Below are 13,984 nucleotides of genomic sequence, written 5' to 3' on the forward strand. Positions count from 1 at the left end.
AATCTAAATTCATAGGTGTATAAACCATATTTTATCTTGTGTAGAATGAAATAAATTTACGCTACTTGATATGTTCTGTATGAGCCATATTGTATCTTTATAAGGATGTTCTTTTTGATTTAATTAAAAGTACCATCTACCCAAGTAATCAGTCGTCAGGTATGCCAAAGTATAGATGCTGAGGAAGAACTATAAGAATACAGAAAATATGTTGAATATTTGTCTTAGTTGTTTCTCAAACAAATTCGGTACAGCATGTTACTATTTAGAAACATTTCAAATCACAGAGTAGTGGGAAAAATATGATTCTAATCATTACAGATTACTTATTCTTGTTAACATGCTGTGAACTTCATTGTGCAATGAATATTGCAATTAAATGTGTTAAACACAGAACAGCTGTAAATGTTCCTAATAGTGGTAATAGGAACAGCTCATTTGTATCCATTTTTTTGAAGTGTTAATCTTATTGGAGAATGATATTCAAGATGGAAACATTTATTGTCCTTTTATAGACAATCGTTCCAATAACTGTTTACTGAGGACTAGCATCACAGGGAGAAAATTGTGTACCTCAGCTGCTGTCCTGCCTGTGGCTGTAATGAAGTCTCTGTAGTAATCTAATTCTATTGACTTAGCAAAAAAATGGAATTTTAATTGACAAAATAAAGCAAAGCAAATTGTCAGTAAAGACATGTGGACTTAAGCTTTGTTGATGATGATGTCAAAACTTTGTTCTGGCCTAGAAGAAAAAAACAGATTCTTCTGAATTATTAAACTTCAAAAGACATAAATTATGTAATCGACTGACTTTGCATACAGCTTTATAGAATCATAGAATATCCTGAGTTGGAAGGGACCCACAAGGATTATCAAGTCCAACTCCTATGGTGAGTTCTGTGTTATTTGCATGTTCATTCCTCTAGATTTTCTGGAGAGTGGAGGGGTTTGTTATCGTTGCTTAAGGAGCATGCTCTGAGTGTTTAGAGAAACAGAAACTCAGAGCTTTGAGTGTTTTGAGAAAATTTTAGAAACTGCACCACCATTTCTGAAAGTGGGCAGGCCAAAAATCTATGGCTGAATCAAAAAGCATCAAACTCTCAAATTAGAATCTTTAAGTCCCTCAGATTTGGCACCGTGTTCTTGCAGAATTAATCAGGTCTCCCAATGTAGTCAATCTGGAAGTAAGTTTTTCTTGTTGGACTCTGAAGACTGAGTCACTGAAACCTCTCTTGAATCATCTTTCACTGTAATGCAGTGCTGACCTAAAAATGTGGCCTTGTCCTAGTCAATATAGAATATGGAGTATAAAATATTTCTGAAATACTTTTAGTGGCACATAAAGCTTAACTGAGGGCCATACATAATGTTAGGACTTTCTACTCAGTAATCAGCACCTGAAGAGATTCATTCTAGGATTAAGGTGGTTTTTGGTGGTGTGGTTTTGTGGTGTGTTTTCTTTTTGTTGTTTTTATTTTCTGCCTGTTTGTTTATTTGGTTTTTTTTTTTTTGAAAGAAGTAGTCTGCATATGAATCTCAAATAGGAGTATTATTGAACAGAAGACAGGGCATGAGCCAGCAATGTGCCCTTGCCACAAAGGCTAATGCTATCCTGGGCTGCATTAGGCAAAGTATTGCCAGCCCATTGCAGGAGGTGATTGTTCCTCTGTAGTCAGCCCTGGTAAGACCACACCTGGAGTGCTTTGTCAGCCCAGTTTTGGGCTCCTCAGTACAAGGAAGACATGGAGCTACTAGAGAAAGTCCAACAAAAGGCAATGAAAAGGATGAAGTGCATGGAGCATCTCTCATGTGAGGAAAGACTGAGAGCTCTGTGACTTTCTAGCCTAGAAGAGAGAAGAGGAGGCTCAGGAGGGAACTCATCTATCAAGTATATAAATACCTAAAGGGAGGGTGCAAGAGAACCTAGCCAGATTCTTCTCATTGGTGCCCAGGGACAGAACAAAGTGCAGTGGGCACAAACTGAAACACAGGAGGTTCTGTCTGAACATCAGAAAACACTTTTTGACCATGAGGGTGACTGAGCAATGGAACAGGTGACCAAGAGAGATTGTAAAATCTCTGTCCTTGGAGACACTTAAAAGCTTTCTGGATGTGGTCCTGGACAGCCAGATCTAGGTGTCCTTGCTTTAGCAGTGGGGCTGACCTGATGACCTTCCTTCCAACTGTAGTGGGTCTACATGGCAAGGTTTTGGTAGCAGAGGGCCATAGGGGTGGCTTCTGTGAGAAGAATCTAGAAGCTGCCCCATGTTAGGTAAGGGCCCCACTGCTGACCAGAGCTGAGCCAATAAGCGATGTTGTTTTGCACATCTGTGAGAGCATATTTAAGACAGGGAAAAAAAACACTGTGCCACACAGCAGCTGGGAGAGTGAGAAACAGCCTTGCAGGTGCCAAGGTCAGTGAAAAAGGAGGGGGAGAGGTGCTCCAGGCACCGGAGCAGATGTCCTCTGTGGTGAGGACCATGGTGAAGCAGGCTGTCCCCCTGCAGCCCATGGAGTACCACAGTGGAGCAGGGTTCCATGCTGCAGCCCATGGAGGAGACCATGGTGGAACAGGTGGACCTGCACCTATGGAGGCTGCGGCCTGTGGAAGACCCCTGCCGGAGCAGATTCCGGGCCAGACGTGTAGCCTGTGGAGAGGAGACCATGCAGGAGTAGGTGACCTGGCAGGAGCTGCTGCCCGTGGGGGATCCAGGTTGGAGCAGTGTGCTCCTGAGGGATGGACCCCATGGTACGGACCCATATCTGGAGCAGTTCTTGAAGAGCTGCTGCCTGTGGGTAGGCCACGTCAGATCAGTCCAGCAAGGACTGCATCCCATGGGAGGGACCCCACAGCACAGGAGACGAGAGTGACCGAGAAGGAGCGGCGGAGAAGCAGCGCTATAGACTGACCATAACCCCCATTCCCCCGTTCCTCTGCGCTGCTTGGGGGGAAGAGGTGGAAGAGGGTGGATGGGGGGAAGGTGCTTTTGGTTTCTTTCCTTTGTTCCTCGCTTCTCTAGCTTGTTAGTAATAGGCAATAAATCTTACTATCTCCCTATGTTGAGTGTGTTTTGCCTGTCACAATAATTACTGCGTGATCTCCCTGTCCTTATCTCAATCCTTGAGCCCTTTTCATCATATATTCTCCCCGATCTTCTTTGAGGAGGAGGAGTGAGAGAGCGGTTGTGGTGGAGCTCGGCTGCCGACCCAGGTAAAACCACCACACCAACCTCAACCATTATGTGAAACTGGGACATACCCTATTGTGGGTCTCAGAAGAACCATACTCTTCAAATGCTTTTGAGTTATATTAGCAGTTTTGGTAGTGATTGATCCTGAAGATACTAAACAGAGGGGAGGAAAAAAATGACATAACAAAATAAAAAAACAAAAGCTGACAAATGTAAAATTGTCCATCAAGGGCAATAATTACACTATTATGTTTTTCCAGTAATGTGTAAAGTAGTGATGTGGCTTTTGTCATATCTAGCCAACAATTTGTGTCCCAGATGGACCATTTATACCTGGGTAGGTTGCTGACATGCTTTTGGTTGCCTTAAGAAACTCTTGAATGGCTAATACCATTAGGGTAAGACCCTGCAGGTCTTGTGTAGCCCACATACAGATGTTTTCAAAGGAAACATCTCTCCCTCCAATATTTATTTCTCTAAGAATGCAGCTGTATTACCTTGTCAGTCTATTCATAGTAGTTAGTTTGAGCCCTTTTAACCCGAGATGGTTATCATCTTCTTCTATTATTTTTAGAAACCAGTGACGCGGCAGTTAGCGAGGCAGTTAGCGCAGGCAGGAAGGGCGGGGACCCATCGTCGCTCTGTTGCAGCTGCCTTTCCCTTCCGTGCTTGTAACCTGCTTGTGTAGAACCTGACCACGGTATCAACCAGGCAGAAAACCGTGGCCTCCACATCTCGTGCGGCATCTCCAGCCACGGTCACCAGGGTGGCTACTCAGACGGAGGGCTTCGGGAAACACGCAGCCATCCAGGTCCTGGGCTGCAGAGTGTGCCCCAGCCTTCTGTCGGTCTCCGACAGCAGTGGTGGGTATGCCTGTGGGAGGTGTGCCCAGGTTGAAGAACTGCTCAGCCAGGTAGCGGTGCTCCGGGAGGAGGTGAACAGGCTCAGGAGCATCAGGGAATCGGAGATGGAAATTGACTGGTGGAGGTGCACTCTACCCTCTCTGAGGCAGGCTCATGAGCCTGCCAGAGCACAGGCGTCTCCTGTTATGCAGAAGACGGAGGTTCCCTCCTCCTGCCAGGCAGCGGGAGGAGACCTAGATCAAGGGGGGGAATGGAGGCAGGTGCCTATTCGGGGTGGTAGGCGAGCCCTCTCTCTGCCCACCTCACCTTCTCATCTACCCTTAAATAATCGATATGAAGGACTAGAACAAGACAATCCGAATGACAAAGTAGATAAAAACCCGTCCCAGCTGGAGGGGGCGCCTAAGACAAGGCGACCTACACATCGCATTGCCACATCATCCTTCAAAAAAGAAAGAAGGGCTATTGTTATGGGGGGCTCCCTTCTGAAAGGGACAGAGGGACCGATATGCCGACCGGACCCAACCCGCAGAGAAGTCTGTTGCCTCCCTGGGGCTCGGGTGAGAGACTTTGCCAAGAAAGTCAAGCGCCTGGTACGGCCCACTGACTACTACCCGCTACTGGTCTTTCAGGCTGGTAGCGATGAAGTAGCAACGAGAAGTCCAAAGGCGATCAAAAGAGACTTTAGGGATTTGGGGCGACTACTTAGAGGATCAGGGGCGCAGGTTGTGTTTGCCTCTGTCCTTCCGATAGGGGGGATCGAAGCTGAAAGGCGTGCTGTTCACATAAACTCGTGGCTTCGAGACTGGTGTGACCGGCAGAACTTTGGGTTCTTTGATCACGGGAAGGTCTATGCTACACAGGGCCTGATGGCACCGGATGGGATGTGCCTCTCTCGGAGAGGGGTAAGGATCTTTGGTCAGGAGTTGGCAGGGCTGATAGATAGGGCTTTAAACTAGAGTCGAAGGGGGAAGGGGCTAAAACCAGGCACGCCGGTGAAGACCTAAGGGAAGGTACGCTAGAATCAGAGGGGCTGTGTGCCAGTGAGGTCCTTTGGGCAGATCCACAAGGTGCTGAGTGTAAGGAGACGCACCTGAAGTGCTTCTACACGAACGCACGCAGTATGAGGAATAAAATGGATGAGCTAGAAGTCCTGGCCCAGTCCCGCAACTACGACATCATCGGCATAAGCGAAACCTGGTGGGATGAGTCCTGTGACTGGGGTGTTGCGATAGATGGTTACAGGCTCTTCAGGAGGGACAGGCAGGGTAGGCGAGGTGGTGGGGTGGCGATGTATGTGAAGCAGGGGCTGGACTGTGTGGAACTTCAGGTCGGCGATGGCAAAGTTGAGAGCCTCTGGGTAAGGATCAAGGGACGAACGAATAAAGGGGATGTTGTTGTGGGAGTCTATTACAGACCGCCTGGCCAGGACGATAGCGCCGATAACTTATTCTTTACAGAACTAAGAGAGGCCTCGAGATTAACTCCCCTTGTCCTTATGGGGGACTTCAACTTGCCAGACGTTAACTGGGAGTGCCACACGGCTGACACGAGCAAGTCCAGGAGGTTCATGAAGCACCTAGATGATAACTTCTTGGTGCAGGTGCTAATGGAGCCAACTAGGAAAGTTGCCCTCCTAGACCTGTTGCTAGAAAACAGGGAGGGTCTGGTGGGAGATGTGGTGATTGGTGGCCGCCTTGGTCATAGCGACCATGAAGTGGTTGAGTTCAAAATTTACGGTGACAGAAGGAAAAGTGCCACCAAAACCTCATCCCTAGATATGGGGAAAGCGGACTTCAGGCTGCTCAGGGAACTAGTCAGCAAGGTCCCCTGGGAAACTGCTCTTGAAGGCCTCGATGTCCACCAGTGCTGGTCATTCTTTAAGCGATGCCTCCTAGAAGCACAAGATCAGGCAATTCCTAAATATCGCAAGTCAGGCAGGCGGGGCAGGAGGCCGGCGTGGCTGACCAGGAACATTCTAATGGAGATTAGGCGGAAACAGAGAGTGTTTCGCTACTGGAAGGAGGGCCAGGTGTCATGGAAAGAATACAGGGATGCTGTTCGTGTTTGTAGGGAGAAAATTCGTGTGGCCAAAGCACACCTAGAGTTGAAGCTGGCTGTGTCTGTGAGAGAAAATAAAAAGGGCTTTTTCAGATATGTGAATGGAAAAAGGAGAACTAAAGAATACATAGGGCCGCTCCTTGATAGGGAAGGTCTCCTCACAGACAATGACATAGGCAAAGCAGAGACGCTTAACACCTTCTTTGCCTCTGTCTTCAATGCCGATGATGGGCTTCGGGACCCAGGGTGCCCTGAGCTGGAGGACCGGGACGGTGGAGATGACAAACTCCCAACAGACCCTGAACGTGTGCGGGATTTGCTACTCCACCTAGATCCCTACAAGTCCATGGGTCCGGATGGGATTCATCCCCAGGTGCTGAAAGAGCTGGCGGACGGCGGACGTCATCGCGGAACCTCTCTCAATTATTTTTCAACGATCCTGGGAATTTGGAGAGGTCCCGGTAGACTGGAAGCTGGCAAATGTTGTGCCGATTTACAAGAAGGGTCAGAAAGAAGACCCTAGCAATTACAGGCCTGTCAGTCTCATGTCAATGCCTGGTAAAATCATGGAGAAGATGGTTCTCGAACTTATTGAGGCGCACCTGGGGGACAAAGCAGTCATTGGTCCCAGCCAGCATGGGTTTGTGAAGGGTAGGTCCTGCCTAACTAACCTGATTTCCTTTTATGATAAGATCACCCGTATAATGGACCAAGGGAAACCAGCTGATGTGATTTTTTTGGACTTCAGCAAGGCTTTTGACACGGTTTCCCATAGGATCCTACTGGACAAAATGTCCACCATACAGCTAAATAAAAACATCATACGATGGGTGAGCAATTGGCTAACGGGCAGGGCCCAAAGGGTTATGGTAAATGGGACTGCGTCAGGCTGGCGGGCGGTCACTAGTGGGGTCCCTCAAGGCTCCATTTTAGGGCCGGTACTTTTCAATATTTTTATAAACGATCTGGATGTAGGAATAGAAGGTATTTTGAGCAAGTTTGCTGATGACACCAAACTTGGAGGAGTTGTGGACTCGAATGAGGGTGGAAAGGCCTTGCAGAGGGATCTGGATAGGTTGGAGAGCTGGGCGATCACCAACCGCATGAAGTTCAATAAGAGCAAGTGCCGGGTCCTGCACCTGGGACGGGGAAACCCTGGCTGCACGTACAGACTAGGCGATGAGACGCTGGAGAGCAGCCTAGAAGAGAGGGATCTGGGGGTCGTGGTAGACAGCAAGTTGAATATGAGCCAGCAGTGTGCCCTGGCAGCCAGGAGGGCCAACCGTGTCCTGGGGTGCAACAAGCACGGCATCACTAGTAGGTCAAGGGAGGTGATTGTCCCGCTCTACTCTGCGCTGGTGCGGCCTCACCTCGAGTACTGTGTGCAGTTCTGGGCACCACAGTATAAAAAGGACATGAAACTGTTGGAGAGTGTACAGAGGAGGGCTACGAAGATGGTGAAAGGCCTGGAGGGGAAGACGTACGAGGAACGGCTGAGGTCACTGGGCCTGTTCAGCCTGGAGAAGAGGAGGCTGAGGGGAGACCTCATCACAGTCTACAACTTCCTTGTAAGGGGGTGTCGAGAGGCAGGAGACTTTTCTCCATTAACACCAGTGACAGGACCCACGGGAACGGGGTTAAGCTGAGGCAGGGGAAATTTAGGCTTGACGTCAGGAGGGGGTTCTTCACAGAGAGGGTGGTTGCACACTGGAACAGGCTCCCCAGGGAAGTGGTCACTGCACCGAGCCTGTATGAATTTAAGAAGAGATTGGACTGTGCACTTAGTCATATGGTCTGAACTTTTGGGTAGACCTGTGCGGTGTCAAGAGTTGGACTTGATGATCCTTAAGGGTCCCTTCCAACTCAGGATATTCTATGATTCTATGATTCTATGATCTTCTTCTATTATTTTTAGAAACCAGTTGTCGAGTACCAAACTCTTGCAGAAGAGAAGAAGCAAATTAGCTGCTTCACCACATTCTGGAAGTGACAGCAAGAGCTTTGTATATAGCCATTAGACATTTTAAAAGCTTTCCGAGAAAATCCATCCTTTGATTAGTAAAGCCTTTTCAAGAGATACAAGCCACTTGCTTACCACCTTCTTCTTTATTGTTATAATAAACTTCTTATCGATTATATCCTGACTCTCAATTTTAGTGTCAAGGTTCGGGTATACACATACGAAGTACTTGAGTATTTGCTGCATAAGAAATATTGCAGTACGTTTTTCACTACATACAATAAACTTCCAGATAAATTCCGTAAAGAAAAAATGGAGTAATATTTTAACTGTAAGCTTAATTAATGCTACATATTGTGTAGAAAGGAAACAAAATGCTGTCGTGTCGCACAAAAGGAGAAGTGTCTAAAGCTGGCCAGGAGCTATGTTGCTGTCAGGGTGAGTGAAAAGAGCCAGCTGGTTCTGGTAAATTTGCATATAAGATATCCTGAGCTATAGCAAGTTATTAGCACTCTGCATTTGGTACCCCTTTTTTTTTTTCCCCTAAATGCTGATGTGAAGATTATTCCCTGCCAGCTATATATATATATATTTATTTTTTTTCTCTTCCTTAATTTGTACACATCATCTGATTGCTAATACGTTCCTTATCAGCCCACGTTATGACTTGATCCATACACTGTCAAATGATATTGGTATATTTTAAAATTTCTATATATGTTTTTCATCCTGTCTGTGAATTAAGAAAATAATGCACGGAGAATTAATCAGTAATGAAAATGTCTAGAAGTTGTGTCATGCATGTGATTGGCTACGATTAAAATAACTGAGGTAACACCAATCATACTGTTTTTTGGCTTATCTTTTCCACTATATGAGTAGTAAACAGTTTCAGACTTGTATCTGTGAAATTAGATGTTTATTTCTTAGGTTATTTTGAATATAGCTAAATCTTTGCTGTGATAATATTCTGTCAGGCTTGAAAAATGCTTGTAGCTTTAGATAAACATTGCCATTTATAATACAAAAAAATATATATATTAAATCATTCCAAGACATTTATTTCTACAGTTATTAAGGTTATTTTATTAAATCTTGATATGCCTGTACTGATAATTTCTGCTAATAAGACATATCAGACCAACAAAATGGAATTCTCAAAACAATAATCATGTAAGAGAAATAATGTTTTTATTTTTTGTTTCAAATATAAATATAGTAAATAAAACATCATGTTAAAATTCTAACATTTTTTAGAATATTCAATATTTAGAAGTTCTAAAGAAAAAAAAAGAATGGAAAAGGGAAGGGAAAGTTTTGTCATTCACCGAAGTTACCTGTGAGTGTCTGATGGCATCCTGTCTCCCGTTTTCGTGGGAGTTTGTTCAAATGCCTGAATATCAATGAGCGAGTAATCAAGCTTTCAATAAAAGCAGTCTTCAATGAAAATTTCAAACCAGTTTTAATCATTGTACTGATGTTTCAAATATATTCAGTTTGGTTGTTATTTCAGTTCTACACCCTTGGGAATGCAGGCAGGCTTTATTAATCACTTTTTTTTTTTAATCTGGTACTGAATAATTCTTTTCTCAAAGGTAGGAGTAAGAAAGCTTTGTTAATAGGAAGGACTGTCAAATGAAATGTATTAATTGAAGCTAGCAAAAAATCTGGGTCAGATTAGAGAGAACTGTGTGTCTCTAAGCAATCTGAATTACAACATTTGCTTCAGGGATCGTGAAACTTGAGACCTTCAGCTTGGGCTTCTCAGAAAACTACAAACCAGTTGGTAGAGAACAGGAAAAACTTAGTTTTAGAAAAACTAACTTTGGACCAGCTCTGATTGTAATGTCTCCAAATTTACATTGCGTGAAAACAAAAAGCACTGAAAGTAATGCCAAATTGAAGGGCAGTGGGATGAGTCTTCTGTTTTTCACTGGTTTGCTTATTGTCTGTACAAGAGTTTCTTCCTCTCCTTCCTGAGCTCTTGTTTCTCTTATGTGCAATGATGCTGACATCTGATGCTGATATTCCTGCTTGACACATAGATTTGGGATAGGAAAAACACGGGAGTCCCAGTCCAGTGGGATGTATGTGCATGAAAGAATTTCAGATCTGAAAAACATTGTAGTTATCCTGGCAAATCATTTATGAAGTTTCTTTCTTCCCCCATCCCCACTGAGATACCAGTCTTTTATTAGACTGCCTGACTTTCAAACAGGCATGAGTCATATCAACCTCTGTATATTCTCTCTGATAACTTCTGCTGTGTCTGTTAAGTATAATCATAATCTTCTGTAGTCATCTATGTTTCTTAAAGCATGTTGTGCTTTGATCAAAGGTATTGCTCCCAGTTTGGATTTCCACCTATTTTAGCAGCTGGACGCACATGCAGAGAGGTGATCTTCCTAAGAGCTCCTCACTGTGTCATGAGGAAGCTACTGCATTAAGCTCATTTTTGTTTGTTTGTTTGTTTGTTTGTGTTTTTTTTTGTTTTTATTTGTCAACCACACTTGGGAAGAATTTTTTAATTGCCTTCTTACAGGGATGGTATTACCATTTGGCAACCCCATCCCTACCATTTCAGATTATCAAATCTAAATCTATCTTCTACTACTACTACAGCTACTACTACTGCCTATTTTTCGCTTTCTGAGCAAAATGGCAAAAAACACCTTTCAAAACATATATTTATATTCTTGGGTAACTTTTTAAAAAATTTGGGATGAATGGAATCAACAATGATTTAGTAGTTGTTGAACTGATCCAGAAAATATATAGACAAAATGATTATATAACTTTTTTTACTTTAATTTTCTGAAAATAATATTTTTTTAATAAGACAGAAGTCAAATACCCTGCCTGCATTAACAGCAAATATTGGACTGTTTCTTCTGTTAGACTAACAATCTTTTAATTAAGAACAATGATCCTTTTATTTCTTTTGCTGGTTTTGAATCTTCTTATGTGACATTTAGAAAAGAGCTGTTAGCCATTAAGAAAAACTTGTGCTTGCCTAGAGGGTTATTTGCAAGTCATAATCAAGTTCTAAATGGGTTTTATAAACACTAGTTAAGTAGGTTGCTACTGTAACCTTAGGAATTATTCCAACAATCTCATCCTCTGGATTTAGATTATTTGCTCATTATCCTCTCCACATCTTTTGCTATTTTTTTGCTTTCAAAGTTTACCTCTGTAAGACATTATGATTTTTCAAAAGACTAAAGTAAAGTTTGAAAATGTAAAATGTCTCTGCTTCATTCATTAATTATTTTTAGGTATGAGGTATCTGTTTCTGTAGTACATAGTGGCCCCAAAATATCAATAGTGTGATCTTTTTATACTCTAATACTGAAGAGGATCAAAAAGTATAGGAGTAGCTGAAGATTAAAATTAAAAATTCAGTTGTGACATGACTAAATAGTTTACAATGCTGTGATAATTTCCTTTGCATTGTTTACGAATCTCATTCAATGTACTGTAAGAATTGATTTAATTTCTTTGTAGGTACTGAATAATGCATCCCATATTACTTTTGATTTGAATTAGAGCTCTCATTAGTTATGATACTACTGGAATTATTTTTTGTTTCTTTTAGTGTGAGTCTCTGGGTCGCTTATGATATTGTGATATTATAATTTTATGTGATATTATGATATTATGATATTGATACGTGCATATGTGCACTATGCAGTTTACCAGTTTCAGATGCTAAGACTGAAACCTTTGTTTAATGAAGCAATTCTTTAATTATTTTTGTTTAGTTGGGATCCTCAGGCATTGTCAGAAATCCAAGTAAACATTGAACCCATGGTTCTTTTGTCATCTTGAAATAGTCGCTGGTCATTTCATATTTACTATACCTGAATAATGGAATAGCATTAAGTTTAGTACTGCAATCAGTTTTCTTAAATATTCATCTAATAATGATACCTCTTCAATAAAATCTGTCAGTCAGCCTGTTTAAAATGTGTATTTTCATAATCTATTTTGAAAATTCGATAGGATGAAATAGTCAGTTGTCAAAAGTGTGTATGTTTATATGTATTTCTTTGAATGCGTGTACAAGTATTATTAAAGTGTGTGCGTGTATATATATAAAGTATATATGCACTTTATCAATCAGAACTCTAGGCTAAAACTCATCAGATTTATTAGGTGTGACCAGATTTTGAAAGATATTCTGTCATACTGTGTGGTTTGGCAAGGCTCATGGAGTTCATGTTTTAAAAATATTGTAGTAACTTACTTGCTCTTCCAGTGATCTGGAATTTCTGAAGTAAATATGATCTAATAATTTTTCAGTTACTGTGATAAAAGCATGATATTGACTGGAAATAGTCATCAAACTTTTTGTGTTTCTGTGTATTAGTACCTTAAACATTCCCAAGTGCTAATTCCCAGACCAAGCAGGACTTTTTTTCTCAATAATTTAAAAATTAGCTGATGAATTTTTACCTGAGTATACAATACATAGTGAGAATGCTGCCAATAATTGTAACATGGCCAGACTAACAACCCTAAAAGATAAAGCAAAAATTGCAATAATATATTTATAGTTATAGCATATGGCATATTCTTTGGGACTGCCTGTTTATTATTTAGGTATGTATTTATAGTTCTTAGAAAAAATGAAATCTTGATCCTTGGTGGTGGTAAGGATGAACTGATGTTACATGACTTTAGACAGACAAAATAGGAAATATATTGACTTGCCTGAAGTTGGATGACAGCTAGTTGGGTGTGGTTTTATGTTGAACAGTTCTGGAAGTAAAATGTTTATTTATTTATTTATTTGTTTGTTTATTTATTGGAAAAAATATTCAACAGATTTAACAACAACAAAAAAAATGCTTGTATATGATATCAAAAGAAAAAAAAAGTTATTTCAATAGAACATGTGGACTGTATATGAATTAACCTTTATAGATTTGTTCTTGTATAAAGTATCTGAGAAGAAGTTAATGGTATTCATAAGAATGGTCAGCTTCAGTTTGGGGAATTAAATTAGGGACTTAGCAGGGTTTTATTAATGTTGTTGAAACATTCTGTTTTAGGGGCAGTCCTACTTCTGGCATTCTCACAATTTGGAAGTTGATTTTTTGGCTAATTTTAATGGTGTTAATCACTTTGTAAGTTACATATAAAGTTGGATGGCAAGACAAGAAATGAAATGGTGTAAAAAAAAGGATGAATACTGTCATGATAAAGGGTAACATAAGATTTTGAAGTCCGGTAACATTTTGCCTTGGGAGGACTGAGGAATGTAACTGACAAAATTCCTGTTTACTAGCTTATTTAAAACCACCTTTGTAAACTTGGTGTTCCTGGTTTGACTTACTGATGCGTATTAGTGTTATTATATGGATGTGTATTCATGAATTCTGGTTGTAAATATTCACAGGGAGTTAATTTTTGCAGTTTATGTCTCGTTCATTAACAAGTGCATGGGAAAACCTCTAGCAGATGAGATGGTTACCTAAATATCTTTTAGCTTTACATTTTAAATATATACATATATAGACATGTATATTTATGAAATCAACAGTTGTTTGATCCTACAAAGGGATTTAATCTGGTTCTTATTTCTTATTGAATCAATTGACTGAGTTTTGCTCAGGCTGTTCTATGATCTTTTAGTAAAATGAAAGGCAGTCTTTAAATGTAAAACTGATCATTTTATCTGATTCATTTTGTGCACGTAAGCTTATAAACCATGAGAGAATTTTTTTGTTGGTTTGTTTGTTGGTTTTTTTCCACCCCCTGTGCACAAAGCCTATTAAATCCATGCTGTTATAGGCATATGTTTAATTTCATTTTTAATTCATGGAGAAAAGGTAATACCTCCCAGTCTAAAGGCAATGTGATATCTGAATATGAATATAAATACCTGTAAAAGAAAGTTAAGAATG

The 13,984-nt window shown here is 41.3% G+C and overlaps 1 protein-coding gene across 1 annotated transcript in view; it reads left to right on the top strand.

Moving 5' to 3' along the window:
• SGCZ (sarcoglycan zeta) overlaps positions 1-13,984 on the top strand; it is a 464,355-nt gene that overhangs the window by 230,239 nt on the left and 220,132 nt on the right. The window lies entirely within an intron of this gene.

Source organism: Anser cygnoides, chromosome 4, assembly GCF_040182565.1.
Source record: "Anser cygnoides isolate HZ-2024a breed goose chromosome 4, Taihu_goose_T2T_genome, whole genome shotgun sequence".
Classification (NCBI taxonomy): Eukaryota; Metazoa; Chordata; class Aves; order Anseriformes; family Anatidae; genus Anser; species Anser cygnoides.